A 12,708-nucleotide genomic window follows, 5' to 3' on the forward strand; every position below is an offset into this window, starting at 1 on the left:
TGGTTCAACACTCGTAAAATGATCAGTGTGATTCATCATATCAGCAAGAGAAAAACCAAGAACCATATGATCCTCTCATTAGATGCAGAGAAAGCATTTGACAAAATACAGCATCCATTCCTGATCAAAACACTTCAGAGTGTTGGGATAGAGGGAACTTTCCTTGACATCTTAAAAGCCATCTACGAAAAGCCCACAGCAAATTTCATTCTCAATGGGGAAGCACTGGGAGCCTTTCCCCTAAGATCAGGAACAAGACAGGGATGTCCACTCTCACCACTGCTATTCAACATAGTACTGGAAGTCCTAGCCTCAGCAATGAGACAACAAAAAGAAATAAAAGGCATTCAAATTGGCAAAGAAGAAGTCAAACTCTCCCTCTTCACTGATGACATGATACTCTACCTAGAAAACCCAAAAGCCTCCACCCCAAGATTGCTAGAACTCATACAGCTATTTGGTAGCGTGGCAGGATACAAAATCAATGCCCAGAAATCAATGGCATTTCTATACACTAACAATGAGACTGAAGAAAGAGAAATTAAGGAGTCAATCCCATTTACAATTGCACCCAAAAGCATAAGATACCTAGGGATAAACCTAACCAAAGAGGTAAAGGATCTATACCCTAAAAACTATAGAACACTTCTGAAAGAAATGGAGGAAGACACAAAGAGATGGAAAAATAGTCCATGCTCATGGATTGGCAGAATTAATATTGTGAAAATATCAATGTTACCCAGGGCAATTTACACGTTTAATGCAATCCCTATCAAAATACCATGGACTTTCTTCAGAGAGTTAGAACAAATTATTTTAAGATTTGTGTGGAATCAGAAAAGACCCCGAATAGCCAGGGGAATTTTAATAAAGAAAACCATAGCTGGGGGCATCACAATGCCAGATTTCAGGTTGTACTACAAAGCTGTGGTCATCAAGACAGTGTGGTACTGGCACAAAAACAGACACATAGATCAATGGAACAGAATAGAGAACCCAGAAGTGGACCCTGAACTTTATGGTCAACTAATATTCGATAAAGGAGGAAAGACTATCCACTGGAAGAAAGACAGTCTCTTCAATAAATGGTGCTGGGAATATTGGACATCCACATGCAGAAGAATGAAACTAGACCACTCTCTTTCACCATACACAAAGATAAACTCAAAATGGATGAAAGGTCTAAATGTGAGACAAGAGTCCATCAAAATCCTAGAGGAGAACACAGGCAACACCCTTTTTGAACTTGGCCACAGTAACTTCTTGCAAGATTCATCCACGAATGCAAAAGAAACAAAAGCAAAAATGAACTATTGGGACTTCATCAAGATAAGAAGCTTTTGCACAGCAAAGAATACAGTCAACAAAACTAAAAGACAACCTACAGAATGGGAGACGATATTTGCAAATGACATATAATATAAAGGGCTAGTTTCCAAGATCTATAAAGAATTTCTTAAACTCAACACCAAAGAAACAAACAATCCAATCATGAAATGGGCAAAAGACATGAACAGAAATCTCACAGAGGAAGACATAGACATGGCCAACATGCACATGAGAAAATGCTCCGCATCACTTGCCATCAGGGAAATACAAATCAAAACCACAATGAGATACCACCTCACACCAGTGAGAATGGGGAAAATTAACAAGGCAGGAAATAACAAATGTTGGAGAGGATGCGGAGAAAAGGGAACCCTCTTGCACTGTTGGTGGGAATGTGAACTGGTGCAGCCACTCTGGAAAACTGTGTGGAGGTTCCTCAAAGAGTTAAAAATAGACCTGCCCTACAACCCAGCAATTGCACTGTTGGGTATTTACCCCAAAGATTCAGATGCAATGAAACGCCGGGACACCTGCACCCCGATGTTTATAGCAGCAATGTCCACAATAGCCAAACTGTGGAAGGAGCCTCGGTCTCCATCGAAAGATGAATGGGTAAAGAAGATGTGGTTTATGTATACAATGGAATATTCCTCAGCCATTAGAAACGACAAATACCCACCATTTGCTTCAACGTGGATGGAACTGGAGGGTATTATGCTGAGTGAAGTAAGTCAATCGGAAAAGGACAAACATTGTATGTTCTCATTCATTTGGGGAATATAAATAATAGTGAAAGGGAATATAAGGGAAGGGAGAAGAAATGTGTGGGAAATATCAGAAAGGGAGACAGAACATAGAGACTCCTAACTCTGGGAAACTAACTAGGCGTGATGGAAGAGTAGGAGTGCAGGGGGTGGGGGTGAATGGGTGATGGGCACTGAGGGGGGCACTTGATGGGATGAGCACTGGGTGTTATTCTGTATGTTGGTAAACTGAACACCAATAAAAAATAAATTTATTATTTAAAAAATAATAAAAAAATAAAGGGTAAAAAAAGATAACAGAATCACAATAAAGAAAAACAATATAAAAAAGAACCGATAGAAATTCTAGTATTGAGAAATGGAATACAATCTTTGTTCTTAAAAATAATTATATTTGCTATGGTATAAAAAACATCAAATACTAAGAAATACACTTGACAAAAGAGGTACAACATTCCTTTACTATAAACTATAAAGGACAACTAATAAACAGAGACATAATATGTTCATGAATTGGAAGACCTGATATTGTTAAGAAGTCAGATGTAACAAAACTGACTTATCAATTCGATGAAATCCCAATCATAATCCTATCAGGTATTCTCAGAGAAATGGACAAATTGATCTTAAAATTTATGACAGGGCAATGGACACAGAGTGACCAATGCAATGTTGAAAAAAAAAAGAATAAAGTAGAAGGATTTACATTTTCTGATTTATAAAATTGCTGCAAACTTACCATAATTAAGCCCATGTGATATTCTATAAAAAAAATAAAGAAAGAGATCAATAGCACACAGTGGAATCCAGAAAGGGAAGGAACTCAAAACTCCTAATGATTCAGAAGTCCCAAGTCCAGCATGGCACCAAAGACAAAGAAAAGTCATGGATAAGTGAGTTGTTTCAAGTGGAGCATATAGAAGAAACTCAAAATAGAAGGCCACACTTTAAGGAAGGCCGTGTATGCCCCAGAAAGAGTGAAGAAGGGCTTGAGCGTATCCGTGGAATGGAAGAAGCCAAGACATCTTGACAGGGTCTGCATCAGTAACAAAGCGTAGTATTTACGAGCCTGACCCTGCAAATCAAAAGCAGAGGCATGGACCAGTGAAAACTAGCAGGTAGTTGTTGCCAGGGGTATGGGAACAAATGGGGAAGAGTTGAAGAGGTGAAGTACAAAGGATCTTTTGGAACCATGATCCTATTCTGTATGGTTCTCTAGTGGGATATAAGCAACTGTCCACTTGTCAAAACCCATAGAACTTTACAGTGCAACGGGTGAGTTGTATTGCATAAAAACTGAAAAGAAAAAGATGAAGTAGAGGGTGAGGGATGGAGAATGAACTGCACACTGGGACAAAAGGATAACTATATGAAGGGACACCTGGGTGGCTCGGCACCATAAGTGTCTGCCTTCAGCTCAGGTCATGATCTCCGGGTCCTGGGATCAAGTTCTGCGTCGGGCTCCCTGCTCAGTGCGGAGTCTTCTTCTTCCTCTCCCTCTGCCCCTCCCTCCCACTCATACTCTCTCTCTTTCTTTCTCAAATAAATAAATAAAATCCTTTAAGAAAAGCATAACCGGATTAAAAATGTATGACATAACCTGACTATAGGGGATGGATAAAAAGAGATGCTGACCTGAATACCTTTGCAAATAACTAGACCGTGAGACTAAAGATAGCAGAAAATGTACGTGACCTTTAGTCTAGTTGGTGCAGTTTTTTTCCCAGGATGGCAGAGGCTAACAATTCTCTAACCACTAGACAGGCAGATTGAAAATGAATAAATAGGGATCCCTGGGTGGCTCAGTGTGATCCTGGAGTCCCGGGATTGAGTCCCACGTCTGGCTCCTTGCATGGAGCCTGCTTCTCCCTCTGCCTGTGTCTCTGCCTCTCTCTCTCTCTCTGGGTCTCTCATGAATAAATAAATAAAATATTTTTTAAAAAATGAATGAACAAGCAATATGATAGTGGATAGTGGGATCCAGGTTTCTCGTTGTTGGAGTGGGAACTTATAGATAAGCAAGGGGAGAGGTTAGAGCGAACCAAGTAGTCCTGGACTAGAGTTAGAAATATCAGTTTAAATTCATATTTAGCTTAATCTAGGTACTGATGGGTTATACGTGGGTTACTATAAGGCACATATTAGCAGTGAGCACACCTAGAACCCCGATCTCAATTTTTAATACCATTGCCCAATAAAAGGAACCAAAGCTCCTTGAAGAAATAGCCGAGTCTAATAGAACTGTAGCGAGGAATATGCAAAATGAGCCAGGAGCATTGTATCGTGCCAGAAATGAAATGCTTAAAAATCCAAAATAATGGGTTAATTCACAGGGACCCTGAAAGCTCTCTTAACAGCCAAAGATGGAACAATGTGAGCAACTAATGAAATGCTTAAAAATCCAAAATAATGGGTTAATTCACAGGGACCCTGAAAGCTCCCTTAACAGCCAAAGATGGAACAATGTGAGCAACTAAATAAATACAGTATTATATTATAACCTAAAGCATAAAATAAATATCCGTGAGTCAATCACTGAAATAAGTGATTGAATAAATACACAAGTAGAAGAGGAGAGACACATCTATCAGGAATCCAAATAATTTATGTGGATTATCCCTTCTCAAAGAGAATGGCTTACTTACAAAGAGTAATGATGCAGAAGTGTTTGCATGCACGGGTCTGAGCGTGTTTACAGTGGAGACACTTGGCAAACACTGCCTTAGGTGAGCAACGTGAACATGACCGGGGGTAAAGCACGTTCATAGGATGTACCCTTCACATGATGTGCTGTAGCTCCTCTGCAGAACTCAGAAACCTTGTTTACCCATAAAAAAAACCCCATGAGACAAATCCTGATTGAGGGACATTCTACAAAACAACTGACCCCCACTCCTCAGAGACACTGAAAGCAAGGAGTCTGAAAAACTGTCAAAACACAGAAAGGCCTAAGGAGAGATGATGATTGGATGCAAAGTGGTATCCTAGATAAGATCCTGTATCAGAAAAAGGATATTAGGGCAAAACTAATGACATCTGAAAAAAGCATAGAGAGTAGCTGCTAATAGCGGATCAATATTGGTTCCTTAGGCATGACAAAGGTCATATACTAATGGAAGATGTTAATAATATAGGGAGACTGGGTTTGGGATACGTGGCAGCTCTCAGCACTATCACTGCAACCTTTCTGTAAATCTAAAACTATGCAAAAGTGGAAAAAATGAAAACATTAAACAAAAATGAGTACGCAGCAGGAGCAGTGGCTGCCCATGCCGTAGACAGATAGGTCACACCACGGCTGAAATCAATGAAAACAGAGAATGGAACAAAAAGCAAATGTCCCTTCCCTTAGGGTCACCTCCACAAACCCATCCTGGAATTAGATGGCCTTTAGAGAAGAAAGAAAGAAGAATAAGAGAAAATCATATCGATTATAAAAGTCACTACTTTAAATCAGGAGAATATAATTTACTTTGCTTGGCAAGATTATGATTTCCACGACTGAAGCAATGGGGAATCCAAAGCTGTTTCATCCGCTCATGAGAGATAAAATAAGGTTCGTTTTGGATTTTGTGGACAGCCATCAATTTGCAAGTATATGCTTTCTACCCAGATACCGAAGGAAAAATTGATAAAGCGTGCAAAATGGAAAATGGAAGGTGACACAGAATCAGAATGCGGAGCGTTAACCCAGTTTAGCGATTCAGTAAGACTCTCTCCTACTCACTGGGAGGAAGAATGTGGGTTAGCGACAGACGCACTGTAGAGACAGTAACAGGGATATATGAGAGGAGGGTATTTTGGTAGAAGGAACGGACAAAGGAGAGACACTAACTCAAAAGTGAGTCTGGTTTGTTCAGATAACTGCAACCAGGACAGTGTGACGTGAAGGGAGCAAGCAAGAGGAAGGAGGACGAGACTACCTTAGAGCAATGATGGGGGCTAGGGACCGCAGGGTTCGGAGGGACAGAGTAGGGATGTTAGCTTTTACCCCTCGACGAAAAGCTACTGGAAAGCTTCCTCCGGAGGAGTGATGTGATCTACATTCCAACAGAATCATTTATCCCAGAAATAATTTATCTCGGAGCCATTAAGGAGATGGATGAAGAAAATCTCAAGAAATGACCATGGCGGGTTTCTGGAAAGAAGAGCGCATGGGATATAGGCAGTGGATATATTAAACTATATGCATCCTAAAAAAAAATAATAAAAAAATAATAAAAAATAAAAAAAAAACTACATGCATCCTGAGATGTATAATATGTAATTTCCATTCAAGGAGGCACATTTCTAGGAAATACGGGGAACAACTACTTCTATGGATATCACATTGCCCCCCCCCATCAGTTTTCCACCCTTCTTTGACTCTACTAACCCTTTTCACTATGCAAACATTTGCGTATCATCATGGCAAATCATGCTATTAAAAATTAGATTCTTCTCTGGAGGCTGTTAGTTGCACCACCATATATAGGGATTAAACTAAAGGAAGTTGGCAAAAATATTAAGCATATATTAGGGATTGAGATTGTACCCACATGTGATAATCACTGAAAATAAATAAAATCCTCTAATACAGCCAGGGGACAGAAATGCATAGTAAATGGGTATTTGGGCAGCTCAGGAATATAGGATTACACATTCTGAGCTATAAGGTTGACATCGGGTTCTAGTTCCTCTTTATCTTAAAAAATCCATTCCCAACTGAACTGATAAAGTCTTCAGGCAAGACGGTCCAGGACAGAGCATCTCTGCAGGCTGCTGAAGGAGCCTCTGAAATTCAAATTCGAGACATAGCTATGAGTGAACAGATCTATTAAAAAAAAATACAATGAAATGATGAAATGTATTTTAATAAAAACGTTTATGTAGCAAGTTAAGACCTATAAAATTTTGTTTTATATGCTGCATTTAATATCTATCACAATACCATGAGTACAATATAGCTGTATCAGATTTTAGATGATGTTATTGCCGCTCCGTGAAGAGCGTTGCCTAAAATTGTCCCCTTACAAGATGAGGCTCCAAGTATCATTTATGCCCTAAAATTAAATGTATTTCCATCAGCCTATGTGGCCTTGCCAGCTATATTCAGAGATAATAAATTTAATAAGTTTAGTTCAGTATTTTAAGTTGTCACCATAAAAACAAGTCCCAACCTCAATATTTTACTAAAGTATTTCCCTGAAGTTCCTGAGATAGCCAAGAATTATTTCTTCAGTATTTTCTCCAAAAAAAAAGAAAAAAAGAAAAAGAAAAAGAAAGAAAGAAAGAAAGAAAGAAAGAAAGAAAGAAAGAAAGAAAGAAAGAAAGAAAGAGAAACCAATACTTTTCAGTGTATGTTGTTCCTTGCTTCAGTCTTAAGGCTGAACAAGGGTAATTGATATAGGAAGCAATGATCAGGATATAGAGAGCTAGATGAACCTTCACCTGAAATTTTATACAGTTAAACCATCAAGGGTTTCAAAGGGTTGATATGTATGTTTCCAGGTGGATCAATTTTTAACTCACAGAGAAAATGATTTTTTTTTTTTTTAAATAGTGAGTCAAGTCATGACAGGCTAAGGTAATGATGCCTAAGACCAGAGTCCCCTTTTCACAAATTATTTTCATTTAAAAAAATTCTCGGAGAGTGCTTGCTTTGGCAGCCCATATACTGAAATATTCTCAAGGAGAGCAGTTTGCAAAATGTGTAAAACACTAAAATTTGCAGCGGGAATTGAAATTCATAAGTGCTTGGAGATTCAGGCGGGCCCCCTGGTGGCTCCATCGGTTAGGCGTCTGCCTTCAGCTCAGGCTGTGATGCAGGGTCCTGGGATCGAGCCTGCGTCAGGCTCCCTGCTCAGTGAGGGGTCTGCTTCACCCTCTGCCTTTTCCCTCTGCCTGTGCTCTCTCTCTCAAATAAATAAATAAAAATCTTAAAAAAAAAAAAAACCCTGAAAATCCATAATTGTAACAAATCTTCCTTCTGAGAGAAGAAATGTGAGCTTACAGAGCTGTTAGCATTTTCAAGAAGTAGCCAACGCACTATACAGTCTGACATGTGCTTTTGTGACAGAGTGCTTTATTCCTAAAAAATATTTTAACATCTCATTTTCTTCATTTCTCATAAACACAAAATTGAATGGTAATAATTTTTTGGATCTAGACCTGCTTTAAAAAAAAAAAAAGATGTGCATTTTAATACACCTTAACATCAGTATTAGTTCGGTGTTCCCCATATATATTCAACTTTTTTTAAATAATAAATTTATTTTTTATTGGTGTTCAATTTACCAACATACAGAATAACACCCAGTGCTCATCCCATCAAGTGCTCCCCTCAGTGCCCGTCACCCATTCACCCCCACCCCCCGCCCTCTTCCCCTTCCACCACCCCTAGTTCGTTTCCCAAAGTTAGGAGTCTCTATGTTCTGTCTCCCTTTCTTATATTTCTTACCCATTTCTTCTCCCTTCCCTTCGATTCCCTTTCACTATTATTTATATTCCCCAAATGAATAAGAACATACACTGTTTGTCCTTCTCTGATTGACTTATTTCACTCAGCATAATACCCTCCAGTTCCATTCACGTTGAAGCAAATGGTGGGTATTTGTCGTTTCTAATGGCTGAGGAATATTCCATTGTATACATAAACCACATCTTCTTTACCCATTCATCTTTCAATGGACACCGAGGCTCCTTCCACAGTTTGGCTATCGTGGACATTGCTGCTATAAACATCGGGGTGCAGGTGTCCCGGTGTTTCACTGCATCTGCATCTTTGGGGTAAATCCCCAACAGTGCAATTGCTGGGTCATAGGGCAGGTCTATTTTTAACTCTTTGAGGAACCTCCACACAGTTTTCCAGAGTGGCTGCACCAGTTCACATTCCCACCAACAGTGTAAGAGGGTTCCCTTTTCTCTGCATCCTCTCCAACTTTTTCAGATATATTCTTTTGAAGCAATTTTGAAACAGAGGTTAATGTCTAATCTCTTAACTAAATCTACACTATTCAAAAATGAAGAAAATAAGGCAAATAGATATAATTGATACACCTAAAAGATCAAAGCAATATAGAGGCAATAATGTCAATGACACTTATTCATACTCCACACATCCTGCCTGCCCGATTCATATGTTAGAGTATAAAAATAAGAGAAGGAAGTTGAAAAAATGAATTCCAGGTAGTTTGAATTATGCATTTTATTCATGCGTTCAGCGCTTATATTTTAAGTACGAGGTATGTTCCAGGTATTGCTCTAGGTGCTGAAGATATAGCAGCTACTAAGACAAAATGTCTGACTTAGGTACTAATTCTAATGACGGAGATAAGAGATAATTATATAAACAGGTAGATAGTATAGTTGCAGGGGCACTTGGGTGTCTCGGTTGGTTGTGCATCTGCCTTTGGCTCAGGTTATGATCTCAGGGCCTGGGGATTGAGCCCTGAGTTGGGTTCCCTGCTCAGCGGGTAGGCTGCTTCTCCCTCCCCGTCTGCCCCTCACCCCCTCATGCTCTCTCTCTCTCTCTTAAATAAATAAAATCTTTTAAAAAAATTAAAAAGTAGTATAGCTGCTGATAGAAATGGGATATATAAGGAAAATAAGTAAGATAAGGTGAGAGCAAGTGAGGGTACAAAAACTGGTGAGAAGGCTATTCTAAATTATCTCATTGGATCTCTCTGATGAGATAGTTGAGAATACACTTGAAATATTGAGAAAGAGAGAACCATGTAAAGTTGTGGGTGAAAAGTATTTCACACTAAATAAGTAGTTTAAACAATCTGAAATGCATGAATAAATAAATAAGATCTTTAAAAAAAAACAAAAACAAAAAAACAATCTGAGATGATGAAGAGCTTGTCAAGGAAGAGCAAAAAGACCTCTATGGATGGGGCATATTGGGTAAAGTCAGAGGAGATGGGATTGGAAGGGGAACCAATGATCAGATTATATGGGACATCGTAGGCATAAAGAACTGGAATTTTTCACTAAATATTAAGGAAAAATATCAGAGTTTTAAGTGTAAGTGTGTGTCCACATTGGGTCTAATGACTATAGAGAGGAAAGGATGTAAGCAGAGATACCAGTTAGGGGGTTGATGACGGGGGACAGGACGGTGGCATGGTCATGATGGTGGCATGGGCGTGACGGCGGTAGTGGTTCAGGAAGCGAGGAGTGATATGATTCGGGATGTATTTGTATGTTCACGTCTCAGGGATGCCAACAGATGGATACGGAAGTAACGAATAAAAAGAAATCAAGATCGAGTTCTAGATTTTTAGATTGGCTGTCTGGCTGAACAGTAGTGAATAAGCGAGGATAAGAAAAATGGAAAAGCTGTTTTATGAAGAGAGTGGGGGAGAGATGAAAATTGTTTTTTTTTTTTTTAAGACATGTAAGAATGTTTGAGGTGTCCGATAGATAACCAAAAGGGGGTGTCACGCAGGCCAGCAGATGCTCAAGTCTGGAACTCAGTGTAGGGGAGAAATCAGATCCTGAGTCTTTTAAACACCTGCATAAGAGTTGAATATATTTTAAAATGCATAAGTATGAGGTATTTAGAGAGGAAAAAAATACAATCACTATTTGGGACGCTCCTGAGTTAAAAAGAAAAAAGTTTTATTAAATTCCAGAACGGCGTGTTGACCTGTTCACTAAATATGGGAGAACTGTTTCATTCAAATATCTCTGGGACACATTCTATTTCTTCCAATGATGATGGATGTTTTTCGATTAATAATAATATATTTACATTATTCTACTGTTGTGCTTCCCTATATTTCCTCAAGTAGCATTTTATCACAAATTTTAAAAGATGCTTTGTGTTATTATTTTAAGACAGAAGTTCATTTCTCCACTCAGAGTCAACACAAAAAATAATCTGATTTCTCTGATACATATATTTTTAATGAAATGATGTTAATATGAATTCAGGAAACATGTCTGTAGAGGAAAAGCTAGTAGGTTTTTTCCCAAACATGCCACCTTCTTCCAGTAGATAGAAAAGGTGTTAGAAAGATTACTAAGGGAAAGAAATTTAAGTAAGTGGGATTTTTGACCTGTGGACATAAGTGTCCCATCTAGACATTCTTCTCAATAGGATAGAATCAAACTCCATCGGTAAAAAATCATGGTTCCGATACCCGTATCGAGGAACCATCACACAGAATGATTTAGACAATTTGAACAAAACATTTGTTGAAACATTTTTTTCTCAAAAAAAATTCCCACTAGCTTTAATTTGCCATGTCACCTTACCATGTATGTGAGGATATTGCTTTGTGTAAACTCCAAGAATTTAGGATATGTGCCATTCTATTCCTTAAGCCAATGTATATAGTATTTTTTTTTTGGTCTCATATGAAGACTATTGTTTATTGGGTAACTGTTGGCAGACACTCAATCTTTATTTAGAAAGCTGTTTTTATTCACATCACATCTTAAAGGCTGTGGAATAAAAGGCATAAAAATACCAATGACAGATAAAACAGAGAAAACGACTCTGAGCAAACTCTTCTAGAATAGTGTGGTGCATATAAATTATGAAAACACTAAAACTTGATCAAAAAAGAAGGTCTTTAACTTTCATTTAAATGCATGAACAGATGTGGCAGGCCTAATGTCAATGGATAAATGGCCCCAAAATGTGGAATATAAGAGCACAATCTCTGAATGTTTTTGAGCTCATGCCAGGCATGGCTGGATTTCCCCAACAGTAGAGGAGTCCAAGACCCAGGGAGCACGGGGGATGGTCTTCTGTCAAGGTCCATAGCACCTCGACCACCAAAGGCCATCGCTGGCTCTACGAAAAGCATGGTTATGACTTGAAAACGGGGTTGACCCCTCTCAGTCACCTGTGCCTGCGAGGACAAGTTGAGCCTCGGCTCAAAAACAAACACCTTGAGAGGCGATTTGGAACCACAGCTCTAATTCTTACACACTTTATTCTTATTGATAAAACTCCATAAAAATCTATGACTCTGTTGCCTTAACAGCTACTGTGGTTTGATCCAGTTGTGCGTGTGTGTGCATGCAGGCATGTTGACACCGAATTTCTGGTAAAATGTTGAAGTCGGGTCCATCTGCCGGATATTGTAGGTACATAACAAGCTTGAACTTTATGGAGACCCCGTGTCACAGTGGCTTGTGATCTCACAAGTGTGCGAGGGCGCTCGGGACGGTCTCCAAACAACTGGAAGGTTGTATGTAAAAGGCAGTTTGAAGCCTTACAAACTTCAAGAACAGACAATAGTTAGACTTTGTAGGTCTACATATTGATTGTGTGTTTAAAGTCATTGATTATACAATCTTGAACACGGATAACAGCTGAAAATCATATAGAGCTTTACAGCTTACAAGGTACTTTTATTTAAGTAATATCATCGGGGCGGCCCCAGGTGGCCCAGTGGTCTAGCTCCACCTGGGCCTGGGGCGTGACCCCGGGGTCCCGGGATCAAGGTCCACGTGGGCTCCCTGCATGGAGCCTGCTTCTCCCTCGGCCTCTCTGTGTGTCTCTCATGAGTAAATAAATAAAATCAAAATAAGTAAATAAATAAATAAATAAATAAATAAATAAATAATCTCATTTCATTTTATCTGTCATTCTTGGAGGTTTTTACTGTGACCCAAA

This window comes from Vulpes vulpes, chromosome 16 (assembly GCF_048418805.1).
Source record: "Vulpes vulpes isolate BD-2025 chromosome 16, VulVul3, whole genome shotgun sequence".
In the NCBI taxonomy this organism is placed as follows: Eukaryota; Metazoa; Chordata; class Mammalia; order Carnivora; family Canidae; genus Vulpes; species Vulpes vulpes.